The sequence below is a fragment of the Pseudophryne corroboree genome, chromosome 6, assembly GCF_028390025.1.
Source record: "Pseudophryne corroboree isolate aPseCor3 chromosome 6, aPseCor3.hap2, whole genome shotgun sequence".
Classification (NCBI taxonomy): domain Eukaryota; kingdom Metazoa; phylum Chordata; class Amphibia; order Anura; family Myobatrachidae; genus Pseudophryne; species Pseudophryne corroboree.
This window is the reverse complement of record NC_086449.1, coordinates 651,481,851-651,497,195: the sequence shown is the minus strand read 5'-3', so window position 1 is coordinate 651,497,195 and position 15,345 is coordinate 651,481,851. Positions and strand designations below refer to the sequence as shown.

At 47.5% G+C, this 15,345-nt stretch overlaps 1 pseudogene; it reads right to left on the bottom strand.

Annotated features, from left to right (window-relative positions):
• Nucleotides 1-392: 392 nt before the first annotated feature.
• LOC134937302 (5S ribosomal RNA) lies at nt 393-512 on the bottom strand (annotated as a pseudogene).
• Nucleotides 513-15,345: the final 14,833 nt, after the last annotated feature.

The following is a 15,345-nucleotide window of genomic DNA, read 5'->3' as shown; positions in this document are numbered from 1 at the left end:
ACAATAGAAAGTTGGAAAGTAGACTCTTGTGTGGGAGCAGGATTAGGTATATATTAATCAATTCTGATAAAACATAACTTTATTGGTTCATTGTTAAAAAAGTGATTGTAGGAGTAAATTTTACGTGAATAATATAGCTATGCGAAAATATAGCACTATGTTGAGTATAATTTATGTGGTTTTAAGTACCACAGTAAAAAACAGAAATCCAAATCTATGGGCTAGTGGGTTTACTATGATCACGGTAACTCCTTTGTGTAGTATATGACCATCATTTGTTCTACAGATATCCTATTCAGGATTATTTTGACGTAGAAAATTAAATCATAAGTCATACAGAACCGAATGCCAAGTGGTATTATTGAGGATCACTCTAGATCGGGCAGAAGAATTTTTTGCAGTACCAGGGTGTTCCAAGGTGGTCTCCCATCCGAGTACTGACCCGGCCCTCCACTGCTTGGCTTCCAAAATCAGATGAGATTGGGCATCTCCAGAGGGGTATGTCCGCAATTATTTGATCTGCCCGTTCAGTCAATCCCAATACCCGTGTCGCCAAAAATGTGTATCCAAATTGATATAGATCAAATGTGTATTAAGTATCTATATTATTTTATGCCCATAGATAAAGAATGCAATTATAGCAAAATTACGATAATGATAATAGGACAATTATCATGTGCAATTATCCTATGCAGGGGCGTCCGCCTGCATAGCCGGTATAAAGTGGTGATATATGGTGAGGCAGCAATTATAGCAATACTGTTGCTGTTTTAAATGTTGTATACTGGTTTGTATATTCAACATCAATAGTGAAGTACATGTTATGTAGCCTCTAACACTTTATATCACACACACAGATCCAAATTCTCACTATATATGAGCCTCTAAAGCCTGAACATACATTTGCAAGAGAAAATCTTTACAAAGTGTCAGAGAGGCTATAATGAGAGAGAGGGCAAATAAACAGCTGGCAATGGTTTCAATAACCAGAGCAGATAGTGATGTACATGAGGATAATTAATAGCAACCTTCTGCAAAATTAAAGCTAAAGCACAGCTTAAAACTTCTCTGTACAATAATCTGCCATTGGGCCTTTGATGCCACTATAAATATACCAAATTACTCCCAATACCTGTTGGGTACCACACAGCTCCAGCACCTCTTGGAGCAATCAAAGTATGCACATGCACTATAAAAAATTCAGATAGCTGTAGGACTTAACCTACCCATGATGTTCAAGATGAGCACATAGGGACATTGTGTGGAGAAATGACTCACATAGTATCAATTTCTCCAGCCAAAAATGTTAGATGTCTATGTATATACACACACACACAGGCAATATCTCAATGCATTAATTTAAAGCAGATTAGTACCCTAATGTGGCTGCAGTAAATATGTTAAAATTCAATATAATAGGTATAGGGTATGTGTTCATAAGATACCGATACCAATCCAATTTGGAAAGAAGGGAGAGAATTCCTGCTGTGGGAGCTGTCTGTGGCCAATTGCCACTGGTAAGTCCTACTTTCAGTCGTGCAGTGGCTCCGGAGGTGCAGTGGAAATGAAGGTGTATCTCCCGGCTCTCAATGGCTTGCCGCCATTGCCTGGGTAACTGTCCCTGAGTTCCATTTTTTGCGATCACGTGTGCGCACCACGTGATCGCAGAGTCCTTTGACGTATGTTTCGCAGTGTAGCTTGATCACAGAACGTGATTTCCGGTTTTTACTGTGGTATTTAAAACCACATGAATTATATTCAACATAGTGCTATATTTTCGCGTAGCTATATTATTCACATACAATTTACTCCTACAATCACTTTTTTAACAATGAACCAATAAAGTTATGTTTTATCAGAATTGATTAATATATACCTAATCCTCTGAATTAGAGTGCTCCCACACAAGAGTCTACTTTCCAACTTTCTATTGTTGGTTGTTCTTGCTTGGGATTTTGATAGGTTCAGAATAAATCCGTGATCCTGAAGTATTTGGGTCGAGAGGGCAATGCTGTCCAACAACCTCTCCCTGGAAGGCGCTTTTACCAGCAGGTCATCCAGGTATGGTATTATGTTCACTCCCTGCTTGCGAAGGAGAAACATCATCTCTGCCATTACCTTGGTGAATACCCGTGGTGCCATGGAGAGGCCAAATGGCAGGGCCTGAAACTGGTAGTGACAGTCTTGTAGTGCATACCTTAGATAAGCCTGATTAGGCGGCCAAATCGGAATATGAAGGTACGCATCCTTGATGTCTAGAGACACCAGGAATTCCCCCTTTTCCATACCTGAGATCACCACTCTCAGAGACTCCATCTTGAACTTGAACACCTTTAATTACAGGTTCAGTAATTTAAGGTTTAAAATGGGCCTTACCGAACTGTCTGGTTTCGGTACCACAAACAGGTTTGAGTAATAACCCTTGTTTCAGAATCACTTTTTATTGCCAAGTATATCAGTACCGAATACAGAGTACACAAGGAATTTGTTTCCGATAACCGCTGCTCTCAGACAACACAAAAGGACAACACAATAGGATGGCAACGATATAATGCAGCATAACACAACACAGAGAAGGGAAGCATGGCGGTGCTTGAGTAGCATCTTCCATGTACGGTTGTTGGATGGTCTAGGCAATAGTCGAGTTCAACATGATAGTTGCCTGGGGAAAGAAGCTGTTCCTATGTCTGGTAGTCCTCACTAGCCTCGAACTGTACTGCCTGCCAGATAGCAGCTGTCGGAACAGGTCATGGGCAGGGTTAGAGCGGTCATTGATGATCCTTTCCGCCTGCTTCATGACCATAGCCCGATAGATATCTTCAATTGCCGGGAGATTAGCCCCTACAATTTTACCAGCAACTTTAACAATTTGTTGTAGTCTGTTCTTGTCGTGAGTGGAGGCCGAGCCAAACCACACTAATATTGAGTTGCTGAGGACAGATTGGATGATTGGCGAGTAAAAGAGCATCAGAAGTTCCCGCGGCAGTTTAGTTGGCGTAAGAAATGCAGTCTCTGTTGGGCCTTACCCATGATGCCGTCAAGATTAGCCTGCCACCTCAAATCCTTGGCGATCATGAAGCCTAGAAACTATTGGAGTAGAGTATAGTAGAGGAGCCTCTACTATTGCCAATGCACTGTCCGCAATTGATAGTGGGATTACTGAAGGAGGGTGCTACCTGAAATCAATAATCATCTCAACCATTTTGGAAGTATTTGATGTAGATTGTTAGTGTCGCACCAGGTGACATGTCTCTCAACCTCCTTCCTGTAGGCAGTCTCTACCCCATCCGTAATGAGACCAATTAGTGTGGTGTCATCCGCGAATTTGATGAGTTTCACCAAAATTTTTTCAGAGGTACAGTCATTGGTAAAGAGAGAGAAGAGGAATGGAGAGAGGACACACCCTTGGGGCACCCCCGTGCTGGTTGACCTGACCCCGGAGATGAATTTCCCCATCCTCACTCGCTGCTCCCTTTCCATTAAGAAATTCACCACCCATGAGCATAGTAGTTCTGAGACACCTAGACCTTGCATTTTAGATCGCAGCTGGGTGGGGATGATAGTATTGAAAGCCGAGCTGAAGTCCACAAATAGGACCCTCGCATAGCCCTTTGGTGAGTCCAGGTGCTGCAGGATGGAGTACAGGCACAGATTCACCGCATCCTCTGCTGATATATTTTCCCTGTAGGCGAACTGCAGAGGATCTAGAAGGGAGCCTACTGTGGATTTGACATGGGCCAGTACCAGTCGCTCCATGGTTTTCATAACCAAGGATGTTAGTGCTACCGGCCTGTAGTTGTTCAGGTTCCCGGAAGAGGACGGTTTCTTCGGTACACGGATGATGAGTGAGTGCTTGAAGCAAGATGGGACCACACTAGTTTCAAATGACTTGTTGAAGATGTCCGTGAAGACTGGTGCCAGCTGTTCGGCACATGTTTTAAAGGTGTATGGGGATACGCCGTCTGGCCCAGATGCCTTCCTGTGCTTCAGGCCTCTGAATAGCCTCGTTACCTCTGCAACGTCTGCGTGAAGATTTGGCGTGGTGTCCCGGTGACCAGAGGGAGTTCCCACCGTGGCTGCCAACCCACCAGCAGAGAGCGGTGATGAGTCGCCCGCGTCATAAGGCTTTTCGAACCTGCAGTTGAAATGATTTAGGTCCTCAGCCAGTTGTTGACTTGAGCCAGTGCAGGGTGTGGAACTCTTGTAGTTGGTGGCAGCCTTCAGGCCCATCCACACCGATCATGGGTTATTCGCGGAAAAGTTGGACACCAGCTTCTCAGCATAGCGTTTTTTCGCTGCCCTGATCTCTCTGGAAAGGGTGTACCTGGCCTGTCTATACTTTATTTTGTCCCCACTGCTGTGTGCCTCTTCCTTGGCCAGGCGTTACTGCCTTAGATTGGCGGTGAACCAAGGCTTGCTGTTAGCGTAGATGCGGACGGTTCTTGATGGCACACATACGTCTTCAAAGAAGTTGACATACAACGTGACAGTGTCAGCCAGATCATTAAGGTCCTTTGCAACTTCTTTAAAAATGCTCCAGTTGGTGCATTCAAAGCATGCCTGCAGTTGCAGGTCGGCCTCGCTGGACCACCTCCTCACCATCTTGACCACTGGCTTGGCGGATCTTACACGTTGCTTATAGGTGGGGATCAAGTGGACCAGGCAGTGATCAGAAAGCCCCAAAGCCACCCTGGAGACAGAGTGATAGGCGTCCTTTATGTTTGTGTAGCAATGGTCCAGGATGTTACCTCCTCGCGTGGGGCATTTCACCTGCTGGCGGTACTTTGGCAGCTCCTTGGTCAGGTTTGCCTTGTTGAAGTCACCCAGACTGATGAGCAGAGAGTCAGGGAATTTGCACTCCAAGTCATTTATGCACCAAGAGAGATGCTGCAGCGCAGTCCTAATGCAAGCCTGCGGAGGGATATAGACCCCGACCAAGATGAATGAAGCAAACGCGCGAGGGGAGTAGCAGGGTTTGCAGTTGATACACAAGGTTTCCAGGTGAGGGCTGCAGGATCGCTGCAGGACTGCGTTGTCGGTGCACTGGCCGTTGTTAATGTAGAAGCAGTTACCCCCACCTCTTGACTTCCCTGTCAGCTCCTCTGACCGATCCGCTCTATACATACCGAAGCCCGGCAGGGAAAGGGACTCATCAGGCACACGTTCACTGAGCCAGGTTTCTGTGAAGCACAGGGAGGCCAAGCTGGCAATGTCAGCCCTGGCGCTGCCTAGAAGCATCTGTAGCTCGTCCATTTTATTGGTTAGGGAGCACACATAAGGGGTCATTCCGAGTTGTTCGCTCGCAAGCTGCTTTTAGCAGCTTTGCACATGCTAAGCCGCCGCCTACTGGGAGTGAATCTTAGCTTATCAAACTTGCGAACGAAAGATTAGCAGAATTGCGAATAGACACTTCTTAGCAGTTTCTGAGTAGCTTCAGACTTACTCGGCATCTGCGATCAGTTCAGTGCTTGTCTTTCCTGGTTTGACGTCACAAACACACCCAGCGTTCGCCCAGACACTCCTCCGTTTCTGCAGCCACTCCCGCGTTTTTCCCAGAAACGGCAGCGTTTTTTCACACGCTCCCATAAAACGGCCAGTTTCCGCCCAGAAACACCCACTTCCTGTCAATCACACTCCGATCAGCAGAACGAAGAAAAAACCTCGTAATGCCATGAATAAAATACTTAACTGCATAGCAAATTTACTTGGCGCAGTCGCACTGCGGACATTGCGCATGCGCATTAGCGACTAATCGCTCCGTTGCGAGAAAAAAAAACGAGCGAACAACTCGGAATGACCCCCATTGGCCAGGACCACAGCGGGGAGAGCTGATCTTATCCCCCTCCATCTCCATTTGACCAGGGCCCCCGCACGTGTGCCTCTGAGGCGCTTCTTCCCAGGATCTCTTGTGGCATCTGCTTGTGTGTCTGCGGCCTGACCTCCCTGTGGTCCCAAGGTGTCTCCAGCCTGACCTCCCTGTGGCCGCACAGTGACTCTGCCGCTGCCATCGCCAGGTTCCCCAACAGTGAGCAGCCCGCCTATGGCCTCCCCCTTGAACATGTGGGACCTCAATGGCCTGCTGAGGCAGCCACTGCCTTACTAACCAGTCCCCCCAGCTTGGAGCAGCCCTGCCCAGATCGTGCTTTTTACCTGGTTGCTCCTCCGGGACTTCCAGGGCCAGCTGCTGCACTCCTCTTCTGGACCCCCGGCCTGGCACCGCACAGTCCGACGCTCTCACTGTTCCCGGCCTGCCGCTAGCCAATGTTCCCCCAGAGGGCGTGCCGGGGTGAGCTGGAGGTCATATGGAGCTCCGTACCGCAAGCACATCCAGGGTCGGCGGCTGCCCGCCGCCCGGGCCACATCACCCGCGCCGATCGCAGCCAGGGAGGACCGCCCGCCATCATGAGTCCTCGGTCCCTCCGACATATCGCCTGCAGATGCCGGCCACAGCTACAGGCTCCCTCGACAGCCACGCCACCAGTCCCGGACAGGGCCACATCCACGCCGGCAGCAGCCATCCAGCAGGCTACCCAGGCAACTGAAGGTGAGTCCCCGGACCGCCAAGGCCCAGATAGCTAGAATCTCTTCTCTAGTGTAGATTAGGGTCACAGGGACGGGGCTGCACAAACAAGGGAAAACTAAACACAAAAAAAAAAAACGATAGTAGTTAAAGTGGAACTGGGATAATGACCTGAGTCTGTACCAGTTTTTGAATTGCTACCTGTCATACTTGCTTCCGGAGAAGCTGGTAAGCCTTATTTGAAGAATCTGTGAGGTGGGAGTTCCTGAAACTCCAGTCTGTATCCCTGGGTGATAAGGTCTGTGACCCAGGGATCCTGGCAAGATGTTGCCCAAACGTGACTGAAATAACGTAACCGAGCTCCCACCTGCCTATCTTCCAGGCAGTGCGGACCACCATCATGCTGAAGGCTTTGAGGAAGCAGACCCGGAGGTCTGTTCCTGAGTATCTGCAGCTGCTGGTTTTCTGGGTTTACCTCTATTACCTTTGAAGGCTGTAGAAGAAACTTTGGATTTGCCTTTTGACTTTCTCTGTCCGAAAGGACTGCAGAGTTGTAACAGAGTAGGTTTTCCTAGCTGGGGGTGCTGCGGAAGGAAAGTACATAGACTTACCCGCCATAGCTTTGGATATCCACTTATCCAGTTCATCTCCAAAAAGGGCCTAACCTCTGAATGGTAGGTTTTCCACGCCTTTCCTGGAATCTGCATCCGCAGTCCACTGGCATAGCCACAAGCCCCTGCGTGCTGACACTGCCATGGCAGTGGTGCGTGCGATGAGCAAACCAATTTCCTTTAAGTTAGTTAGCAGAGTCTAGAATATGCTGCAGGAGTAAAACTATCTCCCCCATGGGTAAGGTATCCAATCCGTCAATTAGGTTACCTGACCACTTTGCAATGGCTTTAGTGATCCAAGCGCAAGCAATAGTGGGTCTCTGTGCCACCCTAGCAGCAGCGTATAACGATTTGAGAGTGTTCTCAATCTTGCGGTCAGCTGTGTCCTTTATTAAGGATGCTGCCCCAGGAACAGGTAAGACTATCACACGTGACAACCTAGATACCGATGCGTCCACAATCGGTGGGTTTTCCCATTTCTTTCTATCTTCCAGAGAAAAGGGAAAAGATGTAATTAATCTTTTAGGTAAAAATTTTTGTTTCTTCAAACAGGGCATTCAATTCCTTTGATGAAGGAAAAGTAGCTGAGGATTTCTTTTTTACATTAAAATAAGATTCCTCCTCTACCTCCGCCATCTTGTCAGGGGAATGTGCAGGACATTTCTGATAGCCTCTATCAGGGCCTGTATTCCTTGTGACAGGACAGCATCCCCCTCACTCGCATCCACTTCACCCCCCTCTGGATCTGATGTATCGTCATCAGTATCATCCTGCATGAGCTGGGCCAGAGTACGCTTTTGTGGGCAAATGACGGGGGTTTGAGATGCTGGTATGGGAACTGAATCTCTATTCATCAGGTCATCCATAGAATGTCTTAAGAATTGCGTCTCTTTCTTATTATGGGATAATTTAGTAGAAATATTAGATATCATCCCTTTAATGGAAGATAATCATGGGGGTTCTGCCCCACTAGCCTTAGAATGTGCACTATCCTTAGTACAGGGTAGTGAGTCTCCAGGGCAGGAAAGACACTCAGCTGTGCAGGAAACACAGTCCCTGGACATGGTAACGTGAAGGGACACACACACATCCACAGACAGAAGGTGAAAACACAGTTTAACCCACACAGAGCCTTCAGGGAGACACAGAAATTGGAGCCAGCCACACAGCGCCCTTGTAGCCAAGTAAAACTTAGCTGGATCGCCACACTAAGTCCCTTAATAGGGCTCAGTATACTACAACACTCCCCCACCACCCCTTCTAAGACCCCCTTGTACCACTGAGGAGATGTGGAGTCTTTGTGGAGGAGCTGCGCTTTCCTGTGATTCCTGTCAGTGTAAGCTGCAGAGGGAAAATGGCACTGGTGAGCTGCTGGATCCACTCATAGTGAAGCCCTGCCCCCTTAATGGCGCTCAGCTTCCTGCTTTTTTTATACTGGCCTGAGGTAATTTTTATGCCTAACAGAGGGTTAAAACCCTTGTTAGGTATGATAGCCAGTGTGGGTATGCATTGGGGGCTCAGCGGGCCCCTCACAGCGGGACACACGTCTGTGTATGTCCTCTGAGCCCCCTGGAGTGCAGACTGCACTCAGAGCAGCGCTCCCACCCTTGTGCCGCCATTCCCGCCGGTGACCCGCTAACCGAGATCCCGGCGCTGTACTCACCACGCTTCTATCTTCTGGCTCTCTAAGGGGTGGCGGCATGCTGCAGGAGGGTACGCTCGCCATGGTGGAGCTTGCAAATGACTGTCAGCGGAGAAACGGGACTATTAACTCTTTAGTAAGTTGGGCCGTTCTCCCCCCTAAGTCCCACGAAGCAGGCAGTCTGGTGCCAATCAGACCTGTCTGAAAACAACAAACAGAAAATAAATGCAGAAAACTCTTCAGGAGCTTCCCCTAAGCGTGACCGGCTCCTCCGGGCACATTTTCTAAACTGAGTCTGGTAGGAGGGGCATAGAGGGAGAAGCCAGTGCACACTATTGATTTCTTAAAGTGCCCAAGGCTCCCAGTGGACCCGTCTATACCCCATGGTACCAATGTGCACCCCAGTATCCCCTAGGACGTAAGAGAAAAACCTTTTCAGGCAAGCATATTTCTTGTGTGAAAAATGTCTTATATTAACTAGTTTAAAGTTAGAAAAGTAGCATCTTACACTTTCACCATTGGCATCTGCTGCTACCATCCTTACATTTGGCAAGTAATCAGGCTGACCGAAGTAATAAGTTATCTTTGTTTTACATCTCAGGAAAATTATTTTGTGTTTTTGTCTCCTTCATCCACTAGGGAAGACTGGAGTCTGGGGTATAGACAGGTGGATGAATGGAGCCTAACACTTTAAATTTCTTTAGAATTGTTATTGACGCTTCCCTGCTTAACTGCTGTTATGTAATCTGACTCCGCTGTTGAGAGCCATGCTACTGTAGTGTATATGTAACCCATGTGCAGTACAACCATATTATTGATCTCTTAGCACACATATCATATAACGTTATGGATATTTCTGCAGCGGGGTACACTGGGTTCCACAGGGAATACATCAGGGTATAGAGATGGATCTTGATCCAGAGGCACCAACAGGCTAAAGCTTTAAACTGTCCCAGAATGCATTGCGGGGCCTCCTCTATAACCCCGTCTCCAGGCACTGTGAGCTCAGTTTTAGAGTTGGTACCTGCATGAAGCAGGTCAGTTAACAGGGGGGCTGCGCTAGGGAGCCCTGAAAATGCTTTTTAGAAGACTTCAAGGGATGCAGCACTTCATATGTCAGTGTGACATACTGTGCTGCGGCTCCATCACCTCCCCAGCAGCGTTGCATACTCCCGCTGGCTCTGTTCCCGTGTACTTGTGGCGGAGGCGCTCCGTTTCCTAGTCACACCATCGCAGACACTCTCCTGGTTCGTGTGGCTGCTACTAAGGCAGGAGGTAAGAGGGTCCCCCAGGTGGGACCCGCCATTAAATCGCGTTCCGGTCGTGGTTTAAGGAGACGAACCGCGACACTGGCGTGGGCATTGTGACAGAGCAGGGACCCCACTATATCCACCAGGGCATGGGAGCACAGGTCGGATAGTAAAATATCCACTTTAATAAGGCTCCATAGTACCCGTGGTGAAGACCAGCATAGGGGAAAAGGCGCTTGACCTGTAGCCCTTTCCCCATCTCCTGACACCATCTACTGCTGGTGTTCCCGCCCTGGAGCTGCCTCATACTTTCCCTCACTCCCTGACTGAGATGCTGGGCGCCATTTTCTAAAATAGATGCGACTGGTCTCTGGGACTGCAGGGCAAGGTCTCCTTTGTGCCTGTACATCAGCGCCGTGGTTTTACAAACACTTAAGTATTCAACATGTCGATAATAAGACAGCGTTATTTAAGAACAAGTGTACCTGTGCCAGAATATATTGTACGAGTAGTCTGATATATACATCCGGTCTCAGACCGCGCATTGTTAAATATATATATATATATATATATATATATATATTTATTTGTGTGCTCATGTTCATATAATAATCCAGTGCAATGTTATTGTCATGAAAATAATTAACTGCATTGCAAACGTGACTGTGTATGCCTGTATCTGCTATGTGATTTCACTGCGGTGTATTCCAGATATATTATCTATCACTGTATACTGTACCATGTGGACTATGTGCGTTTTGGTCCATATATAGTGCATCACAGTATTTACCTATTACGTGTATTCTACTGTGTACTCAGTCACATAATACCGGATTTATTCGCAGGTGTTATGTACTGGGTACTCATGCTAAAGGATTTATTGGCAGATATTGTACTCTGTCTGGATTCATCGTACTAAACCGCTCTCTGTTACATTTGTGTATAATGTTTAACATGTAAGGCAGTAAATCTGCGGACGCTCCTGCATCCTGCAGAGCATGCGCAACGGATTTACCTGAGGGGGAAGTTTTGTGTGATGGTCTGTGTGCTATATCTTATATATCTCCCAGTCAGTCCTGTAATCAATCAGGAGCCAACCTGATCTGCGTTCTCAAATCTACTGGGTTCTCTAGTTGAACGCTTCATGCCCCCTATGGGACCACCTGTAACATTACAGTCTCTGATGTCCCCATGGTTACTCCGCTTTGGGCAGGAAAATTTTGCCTCACGGATTGTAGCGTATGACTCATTCCCTGGTCAGGCAAAACCCTATTCCAGGTCACTCTCGTGGCTGCTTCTTCCTCCCTATCCAATAATCTCTCTGATATTTTATCTGAAGAGAGGGGGATCATGCTGTCCTGTCAGTCCCTATATTAGGTGTTCTTGACAAGGATTTTCCATTGCTAAATTATACCACTGCCCTTGTGGTTACTGGGTAACAAATCCTACAAATCACTGATGATAAGAGGATTCCCCTACTGTGGTTAAACAAACTGATATGTTCACACGTCAGAGGGTAATTAAAACTCTGTTACCACAATCTGACCATTAAGTGTACATCAAACAAGACTCCTGGTCTAATACAGGGAAGACATTCCCCTGTCTACAATGGGCATTAGCTCAATATCCTCCACCTGCAGAGTTATATAACGAGTAGGTAATTCACTGCTAGTGAACTCATGTGTCACCCATCGGGTGTTGTCCACTCTGCCTCTCACCACTGTCCCCTCACTGTAGGAACCAACAGGTAAGCGTGTGGAGGGATGCCTGAAGTTTATTACTCCCTTACGGGTGTTGTACGTAGACCACGATTGCGTCCTCTTGGGGCTGCAAAATAGATTGATGACTAGATCAGGCATTAGAGGAAGAGCTGCCCGAGGATATATCTGACAATGCCAGACATTCCCTGTTTCACAATACCACCGCCACCTTTTTCTTCACCAGGAGGCATCCCCTGAGGCTGGTGTGTTGGCTGCCAAGGTGTCGAATACATCTGTCCTGGCTCGCCGTATTCTGTGGTTGAGGTCTTGGATGGTGGGCCTGGACTCCAAAAGTCCTTGGAGGTATTCCCCTTTTACTGTCAACATCTTATTTGGGGAAGACCTAATTAAAAATGGGGTTTAAATTGGCGGCTACTATGACTGCCTTTCTCCCAAATTCTACTCCTTCTGCACAGAAGGCAAAAGGTACCACATTTCTCTGCTTTCGGCCTTAATGGAAAGCGATGGTCAGGCATACCCGAGATTGTCTCGTGCTCCCAACAACCACAAAGCCCAAGGCCTAACGTTCCTGGGCTGCTTGTCAGCCTGCTTCTCATGACAAGCCTGCTGCATGACGGGACAGGCTTCCCCCTGGGGGATCACTGGGTGGGGGGATGACTTATACGATTCATCCAGGTCTGGTTAATGACCAGTTCAGATGCATGGGTGCGAGAAGTTGTTTCTCATGGGTATGCAGTCTTTTCCCAGAGATGACCCCCTCACCAGTTCTGCACATCAGTTATCCCTTCAGATCCATTAAAAGCTCAAGTTCTACTGATGGTTGTGCATTCCCTCCTGGATACAGGAGTAGTAGTGCCGGTACCTCTGTTCCAGAGAGGCAGAGGATACTACTCTACCCTGTTTTTAGTCCCGAAACTTGATAGGTCTTTCCGGCTTATTCTCAACCTTAAATCACTGAACAAGTTTGTGAGAGTGTCCAAGTTCCGTATGGAAACACTGTGCTTAATTGTACTGGCCGTGGACCCAGAGACTATATGATACCCCTGGTTATACAAGATGCTTACCTGCATATGCCAATTGCCATATCGCATCAGCAATGTCTGCGGTTTGCTATTGGCAACCTTCACTACCAATTCCAGGCTCTGCTGTTTGGACTGGCCACGGCCCCTCGGGTCTTCACCAAGGTTATGGCCGTGATGATGACTCATCTCCATCGCCAGGGAGTCAGGTTCCTCCCGTATCTGGAAGATTTACTGATTCTGGCAAACTGCCACGATGTCCTCCTCAGTCATCTACAACTGACGGTAAACTTCCTACAAGCCCACGGGTGGCTCATCAACTGGAAGAAGTCCTCGCTTGTCCCTGCTCGGAGCATGGTGCACCTGGGGGCACTACCGGACATGCACAGTCAATAGCTGTTTCTGTCTCCAGAGAAGTTCCTGAAACTACAGGACAGGATTAGATACTTCCTTTCTCGCCCAAGAGTGTCGGTACACTCGGTGATGCAAGTACTAGGCCTTATGGTGTCGGATTTCGACATGGTAGAGTACATTCAATTCCATTCCTGTCCTCTACAGAGGTTAATCCTTTCCAAGTGGGATGGCCTGCCTCATTGGATCAGGTCTCACATGATCTCCTTGACTCTGGAGGTTCACCTGTCGCTGACCTGGTGGCAACAGGAATAGCAGTTGAGCAGAGGCCGTTCCTTCTGGACCCCCAACTGGGTCCTACTGACTATGGATGTCAGTCTGAAGGGTTGGGGGCACGGTGTTGGAGCAACACTCTTTCCAGGGTCAGTGGACCATGGAGGATAAACATTTTGGAATTGCGGGCAGTGTTCAATACTTTGTCTCTCGCACTGCCTCTGATTCAGAACAGGCCTGTTCAAGTACGGTCAGACCATGCCATCACAGTGGCATACATAAACCATCAGGGCAACACTAGAAGCCGCATGGCAATGATGGAAGTGTCAAAAATCATTCTTTGGGTGGAACGCCTTCTGCCGGGAATATCGGCAGTGTTCATTCCGGGAGTCCTCAACTGGGAAGATGATTTCCTCAGTCTTCAGGACGTGCACGCCAGAGTGTGAAGTCTTCATCAGGAATTCTTTCAACTCCTCGTGAACAAGTGGGGTCTACCAGATGTAGACCGGATGGCGTCTTGACACTATCACAAAGTTCCAGTCTTCGGATAAAGAACCAAGTATCCTCAAGCAGAGTTTGTGGACGCTATGGCAATTCGGCTGCCCTACGTGTTCCCTCCAGTTTCTCTCCTGCCCAGGGTACTATGGAAGTTCAAACAAGAAGGAGGAATACTACTTCTAGTCGCTCCAGCATGGCCCAGATGGCATTGGTTCTCAGACCTGCAGGGTCTATCGAAAGAGCATCCTCTTCTACTTCCTCAACGCCCAGACCTCCTCGTTTAGGGCCCTTGTGTCTATCCAGACCTGGCCAGACTGGCTTTTATAGAGTGGCTCTTGATGCTTTACTCCTGAGGGCCAAATGATTCTCCAAGCCGGTCATCCAAACTATGCTGAAGGCCCGCAAACCGGCATCTGTGCAGATTTATTATAGGGTCTAGAATTCTTACTTCACCTGGTGTGCTGCTAAGAATTACAATGCTTACAAATTCAGTACTTACAGACTTCTGGCTTGTATGCAACAAAGCCTGGATTTAGTTCTTCGTCTGGCCTCCCTCAAGGTTCACATATTTGCCTTGTTGGTGTGGTTTCAGAGAAAAATTGTGTCTATACCTGATATTCATACATTCACTCAGGGTGTACTGCAGATTCAAACGCTCTATGTCCATCCTGTGGCTTCATGGGATTTGTCTGTTGTCCTGAATGCCCTGCAAGAGTCTCCATTTAAACCTCTTGAGTCAGTGGACCTTAAATGGCTCACAACCATGGTCCTCTTTCTGCTGGCTATTGCCTCTGCTAGAAGGGTGTCAGACTTCAGCGCTTTGTCCCGTCATCCACCCTTTTTGATATTTCATTGTGACCGAGCAGTTCTTTTTTTTTTTTTTTTTTTACGTTTTATTGAAGGTTTCAAATAGTAACATTGCCAGGAATCGAAAAATGACAGAGACATAACGAGTATGCGTTGGCAATAATCAAGCAAATAGGTAGCTATTCAGTGAAACTGGGTAAGACAAAGATATACACATATATTGGGATAGAAGGAGGAAGGAGAAGATAAAGGGGGGGGAACCATATGTGGTACATATATGCCACTAAGGAACAGCGAAGTCTATTAACACAATACAGAGGATATAAGACCCCCATCTGTAGGAGGCCCAACTCACGATAAAAAGGTGGACAATCGTTAGGGGCAGCAAAGCTGCTGCTAGGGCAGTGTCTCTAAATTGTTTTATCAATTAAAGCTTTAGCTCTAACCCAATCTTGAGATCCAAAGTATGTGGAAACAGTCCTACTGGAGTCCTCATCAAAGGAAGATATAAAAAGGTCCCATCTGTGGTGGAAAGCGAAAATGGGGGATGTAGGGTTCAGTAGTTGAGTTCGTATATCGAAATATAATAGTAGGAGAAGTCGGTTCTTGAGCTCTTGGATCGTCGGGGCAGATTTCTTAATCCAGTGTATGAA